General features: G+C 49.4%; 1 protein-coding gene across 1 annotated transcript in view; it reads right to left on the bottom strand.

Annotated features, from left to right (window-relative positions):
* The window catches only part of PCSK6 (proprotein convertase subtilisin/kexin type 6), a 1,232,090-nt gene that overhangs the window by 361,293 nt on the left and 848,191 nt on the right, over positions 1-22,606 (bottom strand). The gene's annotated exons all lie outside the window — the stretch shown is intronic.

Below are 22,606 nucleotides of genomic sequence, written 5' to 3'. Positions count from 1 at the left end.
AGCAATGACCTATGAGCCTTATCACTGTATACAACATATCTGCAAAATGTTAACAAATGGTTCATACTCTACAATAAGGAACACTCCATAACCCCAGCCCAGTATGCAGATAGTTGTCTAGGCCATCCATATTTTCATTCAGTACCATTTTCAATCTCCCAAGCTCAAGATTTTCCAGTCCCCCTTCTCATTACTAAACTACCTTCAGAGAAAGAAATGGGATAATACTCTTTCAGATTGAATGTGTGGTGCATCAAACACCCTAATATTCTTTGATACTGTACGGTGAATCCTAGAACTCCATCTACATGCAACGATTTCTGTGGGGTGACATTCACATAACTTAGCTTTAGGATGGTTAAGTATTCTCTGACCAGTTAAAAGTACATTTCTAACAATACTTATGTATTTTATTACCAGTTACCAATTGCCCCATTAATCAATAACTGGCTAAGGATTGATAAGGACCACACTTTCATCTCTCAGCAATGTTATGCACTGGCTATAAAGGATGCACTGGTGAGAAGGACTATGCCGTTCCAGTTCCAATAATTTCAACGTATTGACGTAGCTTAAGTCTACCAGTTGGATAATGAAGCTGGCTCGTCCTTCCTCAATCTGAAGCATCCTCCACTTGTCGCTGTTGGTTTTCATGTATTTATTCTCATGTTTAGAGATTTGTCCGGGGTTTGGGGGGTTAAGTCACCTCAGTGAGAAAATCAGCATCTCTGGAGACCTGCGATCCACCAAAGGTAAGGACATGTGCAGACTTGAACTTAGTCAGTATCGAAAGGAAAGAACCAGAAGACAGGCCATCACTGTCTACGCCCCAAGACTCTGGAACCTCCTCCCTATCAACACCAGACCATCTACCTCACTTTAAAATTTCAGGTAGGAGCTCAACACCCTCCTCTTCCAGGAATGACCCCTCCTTAAAACCTAGTTCCACACACCCTGCACTTCCCATCCAACCAGAGACAGGGTCATCTGTGTTCCACTGTTTTCCTTCAGTTACTTGTAGATCCCTTGCTGCCAAAATTGACCGCGCGTCATCCCTGCCGTTTTTAGCTCCCTGCTCCATTGTATGTCTACTTCTTGCACCATAATCTATCGCCTATGATTTGTAAAGCGCTCTGTTGCTTCCCGAAGTGAGGTCTGCGCTCAATAAATACCCTGATGATGATGATAAAAAAGAGGGTGTTTTTCTATAGTCTCTTCTTTCTACTGGGGTCCATGGCCATGGCACCTAATACCCCAAATTCATATGTGGAACTGGTTGAAGAGCTTAAGACCATCCAGATGCAAACCCTTTCATCCATGAAGTGATGCATGTTAAGATCCGTGGAATCTGCTTCGAAAGGCTGGCCTCAAGCATGGCGAGCCCTCTTTCTGCAGTTTACTGGTTTCCATCGGTTTGGATTCTTTTAAATAGTTTGTAAAAATGAATTCAGGGAGCACTGTTGCCATCAGGCTGCGAGCTGAACAAATTCAAACTTAAGGTAATCATGACCTGCTATCCCAAGCGAAGAAATGGCTCTGCACAGTCCGTATCTATGAGGGTGGCTAGATATAGAGGCTTTGAGGCCATTTAGATTTTGGGGTTCAATCTCAAAACTCCAGATTTAAATCTGTATACAATAAATAATAACAGACTACCGAGTGCCCAAATAAGGTCTTAATTACAATGATTTTAAGAGACGCTCCTTTTCTTCACTTAAAATAGTATCCAAAGTTATGTCTTTAGTAGATGTATAGCGTACATGGAGTTTTGTTCACTTCAACCTATCCTACTTTTTTCATTGTTCACAAACCAAGACTGTTATTCACAAATCGACACAGGGGTTGGAGGCATGAATGGAATGAGGTGGGTGGAGTCCTGTATAAGTACATTTGAAAAGGATGTATATTTTATGCTGAATATAAAAACCCAGGACATGCGACATGGGGAATACCATCTATTTTCTTTGGATTTTATTCAAACTACCTGTTGGCATCAGGCTGGAGTGTTTGGTGTGAGAAACCCAGAGGTATCTCACCCGCTGGTCCCCGGAAATCTGTCATCCAGGTGGCCAGGTTACAGCCATTGCTATTGGATCTAGTTCCTGCGGGTGGACTAGTGGGGGAGGATCACCAGGGCGAGCAGTCTTTGGGAGCGGCAGTGGGACACTGAGGGTTGAGACGCGTTATCCCCTTCTCTGTAACAACTTTTCTCCATCCTACCCGGTAGGATATTTAGAAGCTCTACACCCCCTTTTCAACACTTGCTTACACAGTAACAGACAACAGACTAACACCAGAGCCGTTTACCTGACATGTCCCAACACTCAGTTCAAACAGAGTCAGACAATTGACAACCACGCACACCTGACAGCCCTTTTCCTTCCCCACAGGGATAAAAGGTGGAGCATGAAAGCAAACTTCGAGCAAGGCTGAATGCACAGCTACACCAAACCGGCAGTACAAAGGGAAGATAAAAGCAGTGAGCCCTGGAATGATGACAACGTGGAAATTGCCTGTGCCCATTTCAACTCACACACGCAAAGCCTCCAGAAGGGAAAACGTAAGACCGAGAGTTACAGCTGGCGTGCGTAGCAACAGAGGTCAATGGTACAGAGGGGCCTCCCTCATTGATAAAGCAGGAGGAGAGGCAAGCTGGCTACCGTGATCCTTTCCATGTCTCCAGAGAACAAAGAAACCAATGGGTTCAGCACAGCCGGTGAGTCAGAGGAAGAAGATATCAAACCGAACTATTTTGCGGCCAAGGTTGCGAGTAGCAACATTTTAGAATGCAAGAAGAAAGGACTTGTGTATATGTTTGAACTTTAAAGAAATCCCAGTTGAGGTCCAGGTGCAGAGGGGTCCGGCACTACGTGGGCGCTGATTCAAAAGGCTCTTACCGGGACCTGTTTTTGAAACTACAACAACAGAAGGCCCTAGGAAAGGGTAGTGTGAGGTATCAGAGTGGTCCTACAATGGTCACGTCAAATCCCTTGTACAATCAAAAGTCTTTGACCCGTTGCTAGAAGAAAGCTAGGCGGAAGGGAAACCTGCTTTCCACTACGATTGTGAACTGTCATAATTGGCAAATATGAACCCGACAGAGGGATGTCGAAAGAAAGCTGAAGAAAAAGAAACCCTGCTTTCTGATAAGACTGAGCAATGCATGAACTGGGTAGAAGAAGGGCCGTAATGAACCCAATGGAGGGAAGCCTGATTTTGCAAGAAAGGATCCGATCCCAGCAGAGTGAGATTCCAGGGGTGAAGAGCAATCACCCAAAAGATTGCAAGAAAAGATCTGAGCCTGGCAGAGAGAGATCCCCGGGGCAAAGAGCAATTGCCCAAAGATTGCAAGAATGGGTCCGAGCCCGGCAGAGGGAGATCCCAGGGGCAAAGAGCAATAGCCCAAATAAATATCTTTTGTTTACTTATTTGTCAATTATACGAAAATGGGTGAAGAATAGTACACCCGAGAACAGTGTATCAACGGAAGTGTCACCTTGTTGTTTGTATAAACTGACATTAAGGCTATTGAAGATTCCAAGCAGTATTTGAGAGGCCATAGTGAACCCGACAGTGGGAGGGCATTTTTTTTACAAGGAGGATTTGAGCCCGGCAGAGCGAGATCCTAGGGGTGAAGAGCAATCACCCAAGGTGCAAAAACACTTTGTATGTTTGTCAGTGTGGAATCAGGGTGAAGAACAAGCACCCAAGGTGCAAGAAAACAGAGCAAACCTTTGTTTGTAACTTCTAATCAGCAAACCTTCTAAGGCAAGAGACTTTTGCAGGAAAGAGACTTAGCCTCTGAAGGGGCTTTGATATTGTTGAACTTAACTTTGAACCTCATGCTGTTGAGGCCCAGGAGTGTGCTGTGCTCGAGAGTCCTGCCTTGTCCCATGCTTCAAACCGGGGGAAGGGAGATCCAGCCATACCATCCTGATTTATTATTTAGTGAACACTTCTTTCTTTTTTGGTGAACATTATGCCACACACTTTTTTTGTATCTAGTAGTAAGGATTGGCAATAGGTTTTTAGTATAGGTCCTTTTTATTTCACAAGACGCCACAAGGACGGCCTTATTATTATGGTCGTAGCTTGATCCGATCTTAGATTTAGGTTTAGATTAGGCATTTATCTCACCCATTATGAAGTTCAATAAACACCCTTGAACTGTGATCATTTGTGTCTGTCTTTATTGTTATGATATGATATATTCTAGGTTATTTATAACGCGCTTAATACCAAGAGTTTTCTAAGCGCAGACCGGGAATCGAACCTGTGTTGCTCGGTGTCGTCTTGCTTCTAAGCCAAGCACATTGCCGCTGAGTTATCCTCCTAACTGTTGCCACCACGAGTTCCTTACACTGGACAGAGAGATTTAGCTAGTATAGACCTGAACCACAAAAGACACTTAAGCTAAGGGATCACCAAAACGTTATCACCACACACGTTTGCTCCTTCGGCCTGTAGAAGTATGCAATGAGAGAAAAAGACAGTGATTTCATAAACATCAGTCTAAAGGTATATACTAGCATGGTAGACTACAAAGCAATGTTGGCCATCGTTATGCACGTACAATTCTGGATGGCAACAGACATAGCACAGGACTGTTTGTGGTACACACAACAGCTGGCAAGGAAGAGGAGATTTGTGAATGAGTAAAGGCCACTCTAAAAACTGTGGGGAAATGTAGATTTGGGTATATATACTCAGTCACAAAGTGCTGGCCTCATGTTTACTTTGGCTATGATCCTTTGGGAAGGAGTAGCACTTGTAGAGATATAGTCAGTACCCCAGATAGCTCCCTGATTTATTTATGTATGGTTTTCTTGTTAGGCGCTTATACAGCAAGTAAATCCTGTTTCAAAGTGCCCACAGGGAAACAGGGAGGAGACATGGGGAGGAGGACATTAAAATACATAAACAAATATTAAATACAGTGAGGGGGGAGGACAAACCTACTATGCCTTGCGAGTGTTCAGAACGTGTAAGTGCAGAAGGGAGGGGGCAAAGGGGGTAGGTGCTGGGGTGCTCAACAGGTGAAGTGCAATGTCTGGTAAGTCCTAGCCTCCAGGATGGAGGGTGTGCCGAGGCAAGTGCTGAGGATAGACAGAAGCTGGGGGCGATTCAGTGTGGGAGGTCACAGCCCCGAGGATGCATAAGTGTCCTGGACACCAAACAGACAACTGTGAGATTAGCAGAGGAGAGAAGGAGGAGGTCAAGAGAAAAGTCTTGAGGAGCTTCCGGAATTTAAGGAAGTCATGCTCAAGAGGGAGGGGAAGGCTGCTCGAACGAAGGGAGTCAGCTGAGGAAAGCGTTCAACCTTCTGCCCTCTGTTTAGCAAAACGCTTTACAAACAAAGAGTTGGAGCCAGTGGAGCTCAGAGGTTTAGAGGGGGAATATTTAGTGAGAGAGAGTTGCAGATAGTGTGGTCCCCGGCCCCAGACAGCGTTGTGGATGATACAGATGGATTTGGATTTAATCCGTGAAGCAACCGGGAGCCAGTGAAGACTTTTTAGGGCAGGAGAGATGCGGTCTCTGGGCTTGAGGCCAAGGGTAAGTCTTGCTGCCCTATTCCGGATTAGCTGGAGGGGTCACAGAGTGGAAGAGGTAGATTCAGGAGGAGGCTATTGCAATAGCCAACCCTAGAGAGAACCAGGGCTAGGGTAACATTGAACATCTGGGGCAAGGTGAGAAAAGTTAGAGTTCCTTTGATAAAGGAAGAGCTGAAAGTGGGACTTCTTGGCAATGTCCTGAGAGTGAGGGAGGAAGGAGAGAGAGAGGAGTCGAAGATGACTCCAAGGTTTCTGGCTTCAGAAGAAGGAGCAAGGGGAGAGTCCGTGGAGGAAGGCCAGAGTGAAGGGAAGAAGTCCGGAGCAGGGGTCCCAATGGGCAGGATCTCCGTTTTGCTGGCATTGAGGAAAAGATCATTGCAAGAGCGCCAGGCCTGGATGGCATATAGGCACTCCGGGATGATCGAAAGTGCAAGAGGGTCAGCAGGAAGGTTGAAGTAGAGTTGTGTGTAATCTGCATAACACTGGAAGTTGGGAGAGAAGGAATAGACGAGGAGTGCCAGCTGAGTAAAGTAGATGTTAAAGAGCCAAGGCAAGCGGATAGAACCCTGGGGGACACCACATGTGGTGAAGGAAGTTGGAGAGGTAAAGGTGCCCAGGATGACTTGGGATGAGCGCTCAGTTAGGGTGGAGGTCAGCCAGTCCAGTGCCCGCTCCGAGTTACCATGGGTGTCGTGGAGCCTTTGTATGAGGATGGAGTGGTTGACCATGTCAAAGGCAGAGGAGAGATCAAGAAGGATGAGGAGGGCTGAGGAGGGCTGAGGAGTTGGAATTCAGGGATGAAAGCATTTCTTCACGGGTGTTCAGAAGAGCGGTTTCCGTGCCTCTGGATGTTCGGAATCCAGAATGATGGTCGTGGAGACCACCAACAAGTTCAGTATGAGTTGAGTTGGGGCAGGGCGAACTTCTCCAGCAGTTTGCACAGGAAGGGGGTGATGGAGATAGGGCAGTAGTTGGCTGTGAAGGGAGGGTCTGCTGACGGCTTTCTAAGGAGGGGTCGCACAAGGGAGTGCTTCAGGGAGGAGGGGAAAGAACCAGTAGCATAGGAGTGGCTACAGAGATCAGCGAGTGCGGGGGCAAGAGAGCCAATGCTGTTCTTGATGGTTCTCGATGAGCAAGGGGAAACCAAGTGGCCTAACACAAAATGTGGGGGCCCCCCTGCGAGCCATGCTGAGGGCCCCCCCCCCCCAACTCGGCAACAAATCACGGGTCGCGCCACACTCTCAACCGGCCTAGATTATCACGCTTGCGCAAAACCATGAACGTGCTGCTAAAGGGGTATGCCGCACACTGCACTAGGAGAAAGACATAAATATGTGTTTTAATGCAATATACAGCACACTTTCTGAGATAAATTGGCTATAAAGCCAGAGTGTTTGCAATTGTTTTGTAGGGTAAAAATCCAATACATGCAAGTCACCAACAGTGCACAGGAACATTAATGCTTTGCTATTAAAAATGCCATGCCACAATGAAAATATGTCCAACTGGCTGCACAATGTAGACCAGTGTAACCACGTGATAACATTATAGTAAAGCATGACAGGCCACATTTAGACATATCTAGAGTGGTTGCACCAAAATGCCACTCCAAGCAATAACACTCATCAAGAAGAGAGCACACATTAAAGCGTGTGTCTCTGCGGCCTCTAACCGCACGGCCAAACTCTTTAAATCTGCAAGGAACTGGCAAATCCTGTTGTGGTCTATACCTCTCCTGTTCCCTCCCAGGCCCTTTGTAAAGCTCTGGCCTCTCACTTCTCTGCTAAATCTCAGGTCATCCTGTCCTCTATCTCCTCTTCCTCTCTTGGCCTCCTTTTGCCATCTCTACCTCTCCTCCTCCTTTTTCCTCTTTCTCTCTGACAACACCTGACAAGGTTTCTAGACAAATCCGATCTGTGAAAGTGTTGTCCAAACAGGTGCTCCGCTGCTCCTCCAGAACTGTCAAAAACCATATTGACACCCTTGCTCCAGCCTTGGCCGATTTCTGTAATCACTCTTTCGCCACTGCAACGTTCCCCTCTCCCTTTAAGCACTCCCTTGTGCACCCACTCCTCAAGAAGCCATCTGCTGATCCTACCTGCCCGGCAAACTATCGCTCAATCTCCATCACCCCTTTCCTGAGCAAACTCTTGGAAAAGCTTGCCATCTCCCAGCTTATTCTCCACACTGAATCTGTTGGTTGTCTCCATGACCATCAGTCTGGCTTCAGATCTGCCAGAAGCATGGAATCTGCTCTCCTTAACACCCGTGAAGATCTGCTATCTAACCTTGATTCCAGCATTCCTTCTGTTCTCATCCTTCATCTTTCCTCTGCTTTCGACAGGGTCAACGTCACCATCCTGATCAATCGACTCTGTGAGAACCTGGGCATCACAGATCAGACCCTAGAGTGACTGACCTCCTTCCACTTGGACCGCCCCTCCGCTCCCAGGTCTGTCTTGGTCCCAATCTCTCTGCCACCTCTCTCTACCTGTGGCGTTCCCCAGGGCTCTAGCCTCTCACCCTGGTTTGTCAACCTCTAGTTGGCCACTTTGGCCTCCCTGATCTCTACCTTCTGCTCTAACTTTCAGTGTTATGCGGCTGACACTCTGCTTTCCTTCAGGCTCCCCTCAGCCTCCTCTCCTCTCTTGCTCATTCCTGACTGTCTATCCACGATTCAGGATTGGTGCGCCTCCAACGATCTCTGCCTTAATGCCAGTAAGACAGAGATCCTTCTCATTGGGACCCTTGCCTCTGCGTTGGCAGACCGCCTTGGGCCCTCTTCCTTTACCTTCCTGCGAGGCAAAAAACCTTGGTGTCATCTTCAATGCCACACTCTTTCTCTCCTCACATCTCGGACATCGCCAAGAAGTCCCACTACCAGCTGCTCCTCAAAGGGTCTCTTTCCTTTCTCACTTTCCACCAGAAGCTCACTGTCTCCAGAGCCCTGGTTCTCTCTAGGCTGGACTACTGCAACAGCCACTTTCTGAATCTGCCTTCCTCAAGTCTCCGTCATCTGCAACTAATCCAGAACAGAACTGCAAGACTTACCCTTGTCCTCAAGCCCTGGGACCGTATCTCTCCAGCCCTGAAATTTCTCCACTGGCTCCCGGTGGCTGCAAGGATCAAGTTCAAGAACCTTTGCATTGTCCACAAGGCTTTCTGGGGCCGGGGCTCACATTAAATCCAATGCTCTCTTCCAAAATACCTTCTTTCTCTAGCCCTTCACTCAGCTACCTCCAACTCTCTAAGGCTTAGACGTTTCTCCAGGCAGAGGGTGGGGGTAGACCTCTCTCCTCTGCTGGTGTCTCCCTCTGGAATGGCCTCCCTGTCCCTCCAAACTTGAGCCAGACAACCAGAGGTTTCGGAAGCAGCTCAAAACTTTACTCTTCTCTGTTGCTTTCTCTCTCTCTCTCCCTCCCATGCTGACCTACCTGTCTGCTTGACAGACTGGCTGCTTGGCTACCCTCAGAGTCTCTCTGAGTCCAGGCTCTTCCTTGATTGGTCATCCTTGCACTGCCTCAGGGCCTACCATGCACTTAGGAGCTGTAACTAACCCTGCAGTCCCTTGTTCCCCTTGCACAACCAATAGCCGCTCTGCCCTGGCTGCACTTACTCAGAGCATTGCTGCCCTGTTTTCCCCTCCCCTCTCACTTGCACCTCCACTCCTCCCTTCCCCCTTGCACTTCTCGTTCTCGCAATGACACAAGGCCTATAGAGAGTGTTTGTCTTGTCCTCCCTCCATCTTCCCTCCCTTTGTGTACACTTGTGTACAGGCGCGTTATAAATAACTTGTATCACATCATTTTATCACGGATGCCTAGAAAAATATACAATGCCGCAATAAGAAATGGCTAGACTGGCAGCACCCAAATGCCAAACTAGCCACATAATTAAAGTTAGCAGGACTGCTTTATCAGAAATGTCCAGTTAAAAGAAAGTCATACCAAACTGAGGAATGACTAGACTGGCTGCACCAAAATGCCTCTCTAGCCACTAATACCACATATCATGCCTGCTTAGCCTGAACATGGACATCCATTATGATTTATCACACAATCCCGCCCCCTCACACATCCCCTCTCCCTCCCACCTACTACCCCAACCTCCACAATCAGCTCCTTGGCCCAGAATTAACTCCACGTCCCTCTTCCTTGTCCCAGAGCTTACGTATGAGGCTCCTTGTCTCATAGGTAAGTACTGGGATGAGGAACAGTGGGACTAGGAGTGATGAAGATTAGAGGTAGCTAAATCAGAAATTACCTCCATGTACCTCTACCTCTTCCCAGTACTTGTGTATGAGGCAGAGTGCCTCACACACAAGTACTGCCTCATATAGAAGTACTGGGACGAGGAAGAATAGGACTAGGAGTAAGCAAGGCATTAAACACAAGTAGTGGTGCAACACCATTGAGTTGACTGAGCTTCAGCACTACCCCCCTGAAATGTTGGGCTATATTGACTCAACCTGGCTAACCTTTAGAGAAGTTGCAGGACCGAACAGGACACAGATAATAAACGGCACCTGGTTTTTGCGGTTAACAAGAACCTAGCAATTACCAACATAAAGCATTTCACTGTTAGTACCTGCATTCACATTGTTTAGGCAATTGAAATCGTGGTGTGGGTTTAGTACTTGAATGCCAGGGGAGTGATTGGAAGGGCAGAGAGGGAACAGGAGACTTAAAGGAGAGAGTTAACTGCTTGTAACATTGAATCTGCACTAGAATAGTCTCATTTAAATGCTTAAATAAGTTGGATGCCCCCACACAAATAAGTTTCCCCATCCCCACTGCCTGTGAAGTTAACGCCTCTCCCAACATTTGAAGGGTTAGCCCCCCGGAAATGAAGGTTTTGTTGTGCCCCTGTACACAAGCACACACACCATTCACCATATACACACCCAGTCATCCATACATTTAAGTGTGCACCCTTTCACCATGCAGGCACACCCAGACAGCCACCCATACATTTCAGTGTGCACCCTTTCACCATGCAGGCACACCCAGACAGCCACCCATACATTTCAGTGTGCACCCTTTCATCATACACACAGGCAGCCACCTATACATTTGAGTGTGCACTCTTTCACCATAGACTCACACACGCACACGTCATGGAGTTGAGGGGAGCCCTATTACTTCAAAAAGAAATTGGGGCTCATTACGGGTCCAGCGGTAACCGTGCCGGTGCTACCGGCGGGTTGCCGCCGGACCCGTAAAAAATTACTAGCACCTGACTTCCCGGTGCTACCGTGCTATTTTAAGTCCGGCGGCCGCGAAATCAGGTGCCGGTAATTTCGTTAATCCCCAGACTCCACGGGAATGGGGATACGGAAGCACCTGAACCATTGTTAACAGTGCCGGTGCTCCCGTGACGGGTCTGACTACCGTGGCTGCTGTGCCTGGCAGGGTCAGACCTATCGGGCACGACAGCCTCAGCAGGCAGACCTGTAATATGCCTGTCCGGAAACAACAGTGCATGCAAGCTTACCAGCACCATTGTTTCCGGACCGGCATGGTCAGAATGAGCCCCATTGTTTCTTTAAGTCACTGGGCGTCATCACGAGTCTGGCTGTAACCCTCAAATGCGGCGGTAGTGCTATTACCACCGCATTTAAGGGTCTGCCAGATTATGGCCTTGGTGGATTTCCCCCCAGCTCTGAGCTGATTTTCGGCGCTATTACCGCCGGCGGGAAATCCGCTGGTGGTAATAGCGCAAATTTTCTCCATTGGGCCGAATGGGGAATGAGGAATTCCCAAATGGGCCCAATGGGGAATGGGCACTAACCGTTCCGCCAAACCCGTGATCCAGCGCTAATAGCACCGGGGGGGTTTTGGCGGTAGGGCTAATAGCGCCGGTGGTAATACCACCGGCGTTACCACCCAAATTTTGATGATGCCCACTATAACTTCATAAAGAAATTATTTCAGTTAAGGACCGAACCATAACCAAAATAATTTCTTTATGAAGGTTGAGTGACTTCAAAAACAAACTATTTCTTTTTGAAGTCATAGGGATCCCCCCGCCCCATGACATGGAGGCCTCCAGTCTAGGGTCTTCCCTGTCATGGGGTAGGGGGCCCTAGGACTTCAAAAAGAAAGTTTCTTTTTGTAGTCACTCTGCCTTCATAAAGAAATTATTTATGTTTTAGATATGTTCTTTATGAATGCAGAGTGAATTTCAAAAGAAACTTTTTTTTTGTAGAAAAAAATATTTTCTTTTTTTTTTTTATTGGGGCCCCCTCCCAGGACATGTGCTGGCGGGGCCCCCCGCACCGCAGGGATTGCGGGGGCCCCTGTTACGCCAGTGGGGAAACCTGTATTGAAGAGACCTTCATGGAGCGGATAAGTCTGGTGACTTCTTCAGGTGTGACAAGGGCAGAGGAAGAGAAGGAGGATCGAGGATGGTGCTTGGCCAAGGGAGGCAAGCGGGTGAGGCATTGGATGGGAGAGTGAGTAACAAGGCTGTTCAGGATGCCCTGGATTTTGGTGGTGGAGTGAGTTGCCAGTGCTTTGCAGAGGGCCTGCGAAGGAATAGGGGAGGAGGAGACTGCGAAAGGGTTGGGTACTTCCCTGCAGATTTTGAAAAGTTCAGCCATGTTGTTGGATGCGCCAGATACCCGTGCCTGAATGTGGGCCCTTTTCTTGGCACGGATAGAGCGTCTGTATTGGCCGGAGCATGATGTTTGCCACTTCCGTTCCACCGCTCTGCACTTTCCATTCAGGGCTGTGAGTTTGGAGTCGTACCTGTGTTGTGCTTAGAAGCGGGTTTCATGTGGATCCTCATGACTGGTGCACGAATGTCTAGGGTGTCTGTGCTGCGTGATGAATCAACAGCCTCTGGGAAGCATATTAAAAGCCATGTTGTGACAGAATGCAATCTGCTTGTTTAAGTTTTGCTGTGCAAAAGAATGATGCTGTTCTCTCTCAGAAAGGGGGTTCTGCAAAACAGGGCACACTTTCAAATTGATCAGTGCTGAAAAGTATCGGGCACACACATCCTATGCTGAGCTTGCAATGTGAACTGCCAACATAGCATCGGCAGAGTACTATGTGCCTTGATAAAACAGTCTGCTAGAATCAAATTAATTTCAACAGCATCAGCTGCTTTTAAAAGTACTGTCACTTTTTACCTTTAAACAAACAACACACAAAACATTACAACTTTTTAGGACGTTCATAATCAATATCAAACCATCACATTATACAGTGTTATTCTCCGTCCTCCCCCCTCCCTCCCCACAAACTCGAGCCGTCTCATCTGTGTCATCTACATGAGCATTTTCAGGAATCTCAGTGCTTGTCGATTCGTCTGAGCCTTCTGTTTCATGATTGACCTGGTGGGGGTTTGCCATTGAGGTCACCAGTTGCCTCCAGGCTATCAGGGGGCCCACTTCCTCCTCTCCCCCCCTGGTGGCAGCTTCAAACCATACCGCAGTTTCTGCTTCTGCCCATCACAAGAGGTCCGCCCACCATGTCTCCACTCTAGGCCTATGAGCCGCCTTCAAACACATTGCAATTCTGCGCTTGGCCAGGATATAGGCCAGGTCCTTCATCTTGCTGATATGCTTTGAATTACGTGGCCTGGGAAAATTTCCAAGCATGCATGCCCAAGCAGACCTCACGTCAAGCACTACTCCCCCACCGGCCATTTTTGTCTTTATTTCTTCCCAGAATCTGTGCACCTCTGGGCAAGCCCAGAACATGTGCAGCAACCCTGCCTCCACCTCTTCCCCACACCTGGGGCATTTCTGTATGGCCGAGCCTCCAAACCTGGCTGTTCTTCCGGGGGTCAGATAAGCTCTATGGGTGACATACAACTGGATCTGCTGGAGTCTCGCATTCCGGGACACCTTTTTATGGTACCTTTGGGCTCTATCCCACTGTCCCTCTGTCATGGGTTCTCCTACCTCCTCCTCCCAGTCCTTCCTCAGTTGGAGCAGCTCCTTCCCTGCCTTCGCACTCAGGAGCTCATATAGCTGAGATATTTCGTGCCCACCCTCTGAGACATCATACATCATTTCTAGGGTGGCATTAGGTTCTTCCACTAGCACCGTCTCAGGCCACCTCTCCCTCGCCCCCCTTTCATGACCCTGATATAAGTAATGTATTGGCCTCTATGCACCCCTGTCTCCTCCTGCAACCTCTGAAAATCCAGTGCCTCCCCTTCCTGCCATATGTCTCTGAGGGTGGCTAGGCCCACCGGTTCCCAGTATCTGCGGACCACTTCGAACAATTGGGAGTCGTCCCCGCATAGCGCCACTAGCGGGACCTGCTGAGAGAGCGGATCTGGGTCGCCCACCATTCTCCATGCTCTTTGCCAAACTTCCCAGCCCAGCTCCAATAGTCTCCCCCTCCCCACCATTTTAGTTTTAAGCAGCCACACTGTCTCTCTTAGAAAGTATGGAGCTGAGTTACCCTGCAAAAGCCTAGCTTCTGCCGAGTCCTCTGCAGACAACCACCTGGCCACATACAACAGCTGTCCCGCCAAGAATTACAGTTAAATATTCGGCAGGTTTTTGCCCGCCTTATCACATGTGTTCTGTAGTTTCCATAGGGCCACTCTGTCCTGGAGTTGGCCCTTATGAAGCCCCTGCACTTGCCATGAAGTCTCGCAAAAAAGCGTCTGGGGATCAAGTACGGGACATTCACAAAAAATGCAAGAGTATGGGCAAAACCACCATTTTGAGCAGAGCTGCTCTCCCCATCATGGCTAGGGGTAATCTGGACCAGAACGCCATGCTATTCTTAATTCCCTCAATCGCTTTCTCTGTATTATGTTTGTGCTCTGCCTCTATCCTATGGTAAATGTTTACGCCCAGATACCTGAATGTCACGGTCTGCCAGGGTATCTGCAGGATGGGTAGCCTCTCCAATGGGGTACTCTTATACCTTCCCAAGGGGAACAAACTAGACTTCCCGGGGTTCACCGATATGCCCGAGAGGGTGGCATAACGATCCATCACCTCCAGCACATATTGCAGGTTCTCCTCCGGGAAGCGCAAGTAGAGGAGCATATCATCTGCATACAATGAAATCAGGTGTGTGCCCCTTATCGTACGAATCCCCACCTCCCCGTATTGTTGTCGCAGGCATATTGCCAGCGGCTCTAATGCCAGAATGTATAACATGGGTGACCAGGGGCATCCCTGTCTGGTCCCCCTGCTGAGTTGCCATTTATCTGAAATTATGGTTCCTGTTTTAAGTCTCGCAATCGGGGAGCTATATAATATCTGGACCCATCTGATGTATCCTGGTCCCATTACGTATCCTTTCAGAGTCGCTTTCAGCCATGGCCACCGCACTGAATCAAAGGCTTTAACCGCTTCCAGCGACACGATAGCCAACTCGCCCGGGTCTTCCTCGGTTTGATCAATGACATGGTGCAGCCTCCTGTGGTTGTCTGTGATATTTCTACCGGGGACATAACCCGTTTGAGCTGGGTGTATCAACTTGCCAATTACCCTCTTTAGCCTATTGGCTAGCACTGCCGTGAGTATTTTGCTATCCTGATTGAGCATGGACAAGGGCCTATAGGACCCGCATTTCGCGTCCGGCTTGCCTGGTTTCAGGAGCGGGATGATCACTGCCTCGCGGAGGGACGCCGGCAGTTCCCCTTGCTCATAGGCTTCATTAAACATGGCCAGCAGCGGCTGGAGTAGCTTCTGCTTATATGTTTTATAAAACTCGCTGCTGGGTAACCCATCCGACCCGGGCGCTTTAAATGTAGGCAGGTGTTGGATCCCCGCCACCAGTTCGTCCGAGGTGATGGGGGCGTCAAGATCTGCATGTTCTAGGTCATCCAAGGTGGGCAGCCCAATATCCTCTATTGTTTCCAGTATTTCCTGACTCATATCCTCTCCTGTGTCCTCATATAATCGTCTGTAATACTTGAGGAACTCCTCGTTTACCCCCTCCTTGGTATTACAGATTTGACCTTCCACGTCCCTGACCTCTCTGATTACCGAGTGGGGGGTCTCATTTTTGTATAACCAGGCCAGTAGTCTACCCGGCTTATCCCCCCCTGCATGTAGCCTCTCCTTGTATTTCTTATAATTTAGTTTGCATAATCTGTCCCAGAGTTCACTACAAGCTAACTGTAAGTCCTTTATCTTGACACTGTTCTCTCGGGTGGTCCCCTCACTTTGTATAAGGCCCTCCAGCTCTCTTTCTGTTTCTTGCAGTTCCCGTTCAATACCCCCCTTGGAGCCCTTTGGATTTTGATATAGCTACCCCAAGCACCACCACCTTAAATGCCTCCCATACTGTTCCCACAGAGCGTACACTGCCCGTGTTAATTTCAAAGTATTCCTCGATGGCCTACCTCAAATCCTCTCGGAATCCTGCATCCTGTAGAGCCTCAGTTCTGAGCCTCCATGTCGGGATACGCGCTCTGGGGGGTTGATGTCGCCACTCTACGACCAAAGGCGAATGGTCGGATAATACCCGGGCCTTGTATTCCGCCCCCACCATTTCTCCCACTATCTCAGCAGCAGCAAACACATAATCCAGCCTTGTATGCAGGTCATGTGGCGCTGCGTAATGCGAGTATTGCCTATCTATTGGGTGTAGCCTTCTCCACACATCCTCTAGGCTGAGGTCTATCAACAGTGTCCTCAGCACTTTAGCTGCTGGCGCCGGCTTTCCTGATTTGTCATCTGACCTGTCTATCCTGGGGTTCAGGGTGCAATTGAAGTCTCCTCCCCACACCATCGCGCCACCCACCAGGGGGCTAATTCTACTGTATAGGGACCTAAAATATGCTGCTGTATCATGGTTAGGGGCATACAAATTTATGATATTCACTTCTCTGTTCTCCAGGAGTCCCGCCACCACCACCATTCTGCCCTCTGGGTCTATTGTCGAACTGAGCAACTGAAACGGTACGTGCGGTGCCACCCATGTGATCACCCCTCTTGCATATGCCGAGTATGTGGCACCTATGACGTTACCCTTTCATTTTCTCCTGACCACCTCCAACTTCTCCTTGGTGAGGTGGGTCTCCTGTAGCAAGGCTATGTCAATACGCATCCTCTTCAGGTACATCATCCCTTTATTACATTTTAGATAACTATTGAGGCCCCACACATTCCAGGTCGCCACTCTGAGATTACCCGATGCCATCTACTCGATGTACTCCCCATGCAGCCTCCCCTCCGATGTCTTCCCTGATGGCCCGTTTTCCGACTCTTATCCCTCCCAACCTCAGCAACTCCCCCCTCTGTTATCTTTCTAGCTCCAAAACAAACAAAGCTGCTGGCTTATAACTTTAAGGCAAAGGTAATCTTGATAAGTATAGGCAATCAGAATAACAGAAGGCTCTCTTACCTTGTCTTCGAATTCAGTGTGGATATTAGGGAAATACCTGAATCCCCCTCTCCCAGCCTAAGGAAACAGGCGTGGAGTTGAGGCGTCAGGGAAACCCTTGGTCGGGGAAAAACCCTGGTAGCTGGAGATTGTTGAGGGTTCCAGGAGATGGCTGTCGAGGCTAGCGAGCGTCGAGAGACAGCCACAGGAGGCACTAATGAGTCGAGGGTTTCCGTGTCTATGCCTCTGACTGTTGATACAAACAAGAAAGGTAAGTGTTCTGGGTTTTATACTAAGAGATACTCAGAAGCGGGGAAGAAATGAAAACCGTACCTTGGGAGGAGTTCTAAGGGGTTTCAGGTGTTGGTAACAAGGTTGCTGGCGTTCGGCAGCCTGTGAATAGATAACTGGAATGCCGATGTTTGTTCAGAGGATATGCAAGATAAAGGTAAGAAATAGAACAATTTGGCTGATCTACGAGAGTGGGATGTATGTAGCGTACCTACCCTAGAATGTAAAGGGTTAGAATTCCTTCTGCGAGAAGACGTGACTTCAGTGGAGGAAGAGGAGTCTGGGTACTGTAGTTCTAGATGTGGAATGAGTCTGCCCTTGCTAATACACAGAGAGAGAGAGAAAAAGGTTAACCGCGGGTACAATGAAAGGGAGAGTTAGGGAAATGGCAGACCACTTACCGGAGAGCAAATGCCGAAATGCCTAAGTAGGAGGCGGGAACCGGGAAAGGCTGGTCTGGGAATTTGTCCGCGAGGAAGCTGCTAAGGAAACGAGAAAGGGATTTAGAAAGCAATAGGAAAGAAGGGGTTTAGTAGAGCGGTCAGGGATATCTAAATTAATCTTATTTACTCAAGGAGTGTGGCTCACGATAGTAGTAGCAACGCGCTGGTCCTTTGGGGTTGATGCCGGAAATACTCTTCCGTGCGGACGAGGAGGAGTCACAGCCTCTCAATCTGATCGAAAAACTGGACCAGCGCACAAAGGAATTGGCACCATCTCGGAAGGATATCTTCGTACCCCTTGTACATACCGCCAATGGCGCCACACAGACCAGTTCCGCGTTGCACTCGTGACACCCTCCCCTTTCCCCAACTCTGCCCCACTGCACACAACCCTTCCCCTCCCCACCACCCTACCCAACCCCAACAAATGCCCAGCTCCATTTCTGGGTCTCAGGCCCGCCCGCGTCTGGTCCTATCTCGTAACCGAGGACTAGGACACTGCCGGGCGTCACCGATCTAACAGTGACCTAGCTAAGTGTACTACTAAGGGGTTCAAGGATTGTCTCCCAGGAGCTCCCACTCATCTGATTAGGATTGTTGCATCTAACGGATCCTGCCAGCATGTATTTGCAGCAGCACATTCCCCACAAGATATATTTAACACTATATTCAAGTCACAATGTCTTAGCTATGTCACCAGAGATGACCCAGCTGCATGCTACTTATCTTCTGCGGCTCCCGTCTGGATATCCGGTTCTTGAGGGCGACCCTGCATGTCCAGCCATTCCATAGCATCCTTCGGCGTCTCAGAAAACAGGGTTTTGTCCTTGTAGAACACTTTTAATTTGGCTCGGTAGAGCAACATATAACGGTGGCCGGCCTCTCTTACCCTCCTTTTCACCGTCCCGAAGTTCATCCTGCTGCGCTGTACGTGCAAGGTATAGTCCGAGTACGCCGTGATTTTCGCCGGCCCCCTTTCGATCGTTCCTCCCCTCCGGAAAAATAAGAGTATCTTCTCCCGATCTCGGTAATTCTGAATCTTTGCGATCAGCGGCTGCGGGGGGGGGGTTCCTTGGGGAGGTCTCCTTGTCAAGGTCCTGTGCGCTCTCTCAACTGCAAACCCCTAGGTCAGTGCTCCGCCAGTTATCTCCTGCAGGAGCATTGTTTCCACATATTCTGTTGCGTTAGGCCCCTCCAGTCCTTCTGGCAGACCAACAATACGAATGTTATTGCGTCTAGCGCGCCCTTCTGCCTGCTCCGCCCTGTTCTCCAGGTTGCCCACACGCTGCATAAGGGCATGGAGCTCCGATTCGTGGGCAGCGCATGCCGCCGTGTTCGGGGCCATCTTCTTTTCCAAGTTTCCAGTGCACTCTGCAAGCGTCCGCACATCCTGTCTCAGCAAATTAACTTCCTCCTGGACCGCTCCGATCTTAAGGTCCAGGCCCACTTTCAGTTCGTTCATTACCAGGCCCAGTTTGGTCTCCCAGGCAACTTTCAAGTCTGCAATCGCTGCCTGCACTTCCTGGATCGTGCCCGGTGTCTCTGCTACTGCCGTAGTAGTGTCCTTGCTTTTGCCCTCCTCTGCACCTGGGGGCGACTTGGCATAGGCCTCCAGCATGGGCTGTTTGTTCCTGGGTCTGAAAATTTTAGAAGACATCATGCTATATTGTCCAGGCGTAAGCCAGCAGCGCCACCCTACGTGCAAAAGTCCACGTGGCGTCAGGCCACTCTTGGCGTTGCAGGGGCCGTTGCAGCTGTGTTCAGGTGTGTCCTTATTGCTCACCCCACACCTAGAATGGGCTGTGTCCTCCCACGTACCTGCGCTCGCGCAGTGTCGTACCGCCGGTCTCTGTTGTAATCCTTCAGTAGCCAGTGGTCATGTGCACCAACTGGCCCAGAGCTCTCCCACTTCGGCACTCTGTCGGCCTTGAGGCCATCCAGCCCACAGTCCAGCCCAAGGTGTTTTCCTCATGTTCCTTAACTAAGGAGGCCGCCTTATATTGTATCTGGGGACCGGCAAGTGCCCCGGGTTAGTCTCCTTTACTGTCCTACTTCTGTAGCTCGTAATGAGGTTCCACCAGCCTCAGACCTCGTTCGCACACCTCGGTGCGTTCTGGCACTCGGTTTGGGCTGCTTTATACCCCTGCTTGGGTGCAGTCCCACTCCTATCGCAGGCCAGGGTGCGTTCACTGAGCCCCTTCCTGTCTCCACCGTTCATAGCTGCTAGTACATGTGCAGCGGGTGCCCCCTCGCACTTCTCTGCCTCCTCCAGGGCCTTATATGTGCCCTGGTAGACCGCTCTGGGTGTCCCTTTTGGGCCCCTCGGTATTGTGGTCTCCTCAGCATCCAATTGAAGTGGGAGAATGGAAAACCAGACTCCCGTCCTTCACCTCTCGCGCTTGGCCTAGAGGGTCGCGGCCCAGACACCCGCCACGAGAAGAGTTTGCCCATTTACCAGATGACCAAATACCCTGGTACAGAAACATACGGATGTGTCCATCTGCCTGCCCAACAGCCCGCACTGGCCATGCCGACACCTGCGGCACGGACCAACTAGACTGAAATCTACACATCGTTAGAGATGCCATGACGACCTAGATAACGGGAAGCACCGCTGAACTATTATACACGCTGAACATTTCCACACCAATCTACACGAAGAACATACTCAGTGCTCTGACGTAGGCGACAGGCTTATTCACGGACGTGCATCTTTATTATTTTTACATAGGCTTTCAGAATGCAGAAACGCAAGACGCACCATGAGCTCATTTATAACGCTTGCTCACGCTTCTCTTGAAACCCGTTACCATCATGAGAGATATAATGGAAACACGATACTGGCCATGAAACTGTATGCCACTATAACCTAAAGCATCCATGCACTAAATGGATTACTCGTGCACCAGGCCCAAGTAGGCCTCAAGCAAGAGTTCCCGTGGACATTAACAAAGCAAAAGTCAGGTTGCTGAGCCTGCAGAAAGAACCCAGTGGAGCAACTAGCCAAGGTCGTACTGTTGCAAACCCACAGTCAAGAAACAAATCTTCAAAGGCACGATGTTGCAACCTCGCACTCCACGTACCAATGTTAAAATCATATCTGCAAATTAAACCAGACATACAGTGGAAAAACAATATTAATTGTGCAGAATTATGCCTCAAACACGGTCCCTCCCCACGTGACCAAGCCGAACCTGACGAGATGCCAAAACCCAGGAGAGAAAAGGCGTCTGGGTACCTCGCTACGAGACGCAGGCCGACACACTTGAAAGGCTCAATGGACACCTGCTACAGTGGGAACGGTCAGTCTCCCACCTATGAATAAATCCTCACATTGCCTGCACGTACCCATACTGAAACACTGTTGCAACCACAGGTGCACCGTGTGCTGGGAACAACGGTGGTCCCAGGCTGGGGAGCTCACGGATGCACCAATCAGAACATGAGGTTCTTATCTCAGACGTCAGTAACGTTAGCCAATCCTCAGGGGTCTTCATGTAACAATTCTTATGTATCTAATTGTAGGGACAACCCAGATATACCACCTGACTACACCTTAACCACTAATATCATTCTCTATAGGCGTACTATACTAACCCCACCACTCGAGCAACCAATCAAGAGTGGCGATAGGTTCTTTTGGTAACTTTTTGGAATGACGCAAGTAGCGCGTCATAATGTAGTAAAAAGGGCCTGCGAGCCCCACTATTGTGTGTGTGTCAGGACGAACGCGTACGCTCCTTGACCCATCCCTGCCGTTTGCATAATAAACGACAGAAGTTGCCTTGCTCCTTGTGTGTGCCTCATACTCTGTCTCGATCCGAGATATACACGGGAGGAGTTGGGGCCTCCCTGCCCGGAGGTCTGCGGACGGCCCGGCCGACCCCGGCAGAATTCCCCCCCGACAAGTTGGAGGCACTGCTGAGATCTGTTTAAGATCGACTTTTATTTTTTATTTTTCCAGGCACTCCCGTTGCGGGGAGGCCCGGCGGCGCGGCCCCCTCTGCCGTTGCCCCCTTCTGAGGACTACAGGACCATCGCGGAGCTGCGAGAGGACCGGACAGCGCAATCCGGATATTGGCCCTCGGGAGCCGGTTGAGAAGTATCCCGCCCGCGGTCGGCGAGTGTCCAGACGTGGTCCAGACGAGGGGAGGTGGCGAGCCGCTTGGAGGGGTGCACGCAGTCGAGCGGCCCTGCATCGAGGGAACTTGGTGAGCATGACACGCACAACAAGCAATGCGAAATTGTGAGGGAGGGGGCGGAAGTAAATAAGGGAGGAGGGAGGTATTGTAAAAAGGTGGGGTGAAGGTTTAATTGAGTGATGATAATGGAATGAATGGTAGTGAATTGAGTGCGAGAGAAGGCGGCTAACGTTACGCGAAAGAGGGGGGCAGGGCACGAGAACAACACGTGCAGACGCTCGCAACAAAAAGCTAACGTTACGCGAAAGAGGGGGGCGGGGCACGAAAACATCACGTGCAGCCGCTCGAAAGACACTGATTGGCCTAAATCGCGACTACGTGTGAGGGTGGGTGTGTGTGGTTTCCTACGATTTGACATTTATCATTCAATGAGTAGATGAGGTTCCCTATTGTTCGAGCAAGAAACTCGATAGGTAGATGAGGTTCCCTATTGTTCGAGCAAGAAACTCGATAGGTAGATGACGTTTCCCTGTGGGCGGTGGCTAGTTACGTAGTTGCCCAAAACGGAAGATAATTGGCTGGTTAAGCCCTCCTGTTGAGGGGCGTATCACACGCGAGGCGACGCAGCGTGCGCAGTCCGGTTATAGTATTGATGAGATTACCTTGTTCCAGGAGAGACAGGAAGACAGCTGTAGGGTTAGCGGGGTAGATTGCAAGTGTATTTTGAATTTAAAGAACATAACACGAATATACCAGTAGTTCGAAGAAATAGGTGACGTCACCAGTAGGGATTTAGTAAGATATCGTGAACACAAGAAGCTTTGGGTTTGACATTGGTGGGGAAGAGAAACATGATAAAGGAGCGGACA

The sequence above is a fragment of the Ambystoma mexicanum genome, chromosome 11 (assembly GCF_040938575.1).
Source record: "Ambystoma mexicanum isolate Mex_15411 chromosome 11, UKY_AmexF1_1, whole genome shotgun sequence".
In the NCBI taxonomy this organism is placed as follows: domain Eukaryota; kingdom Metazoa; phylum Chordata; class Amphibia; order Caudata; family Ambystomatidae; genus Ambystoma; species Ambystoma mexicanum.
This window is presented reverse-complemented; position numbering and strand designations above follow the sequence as displayed.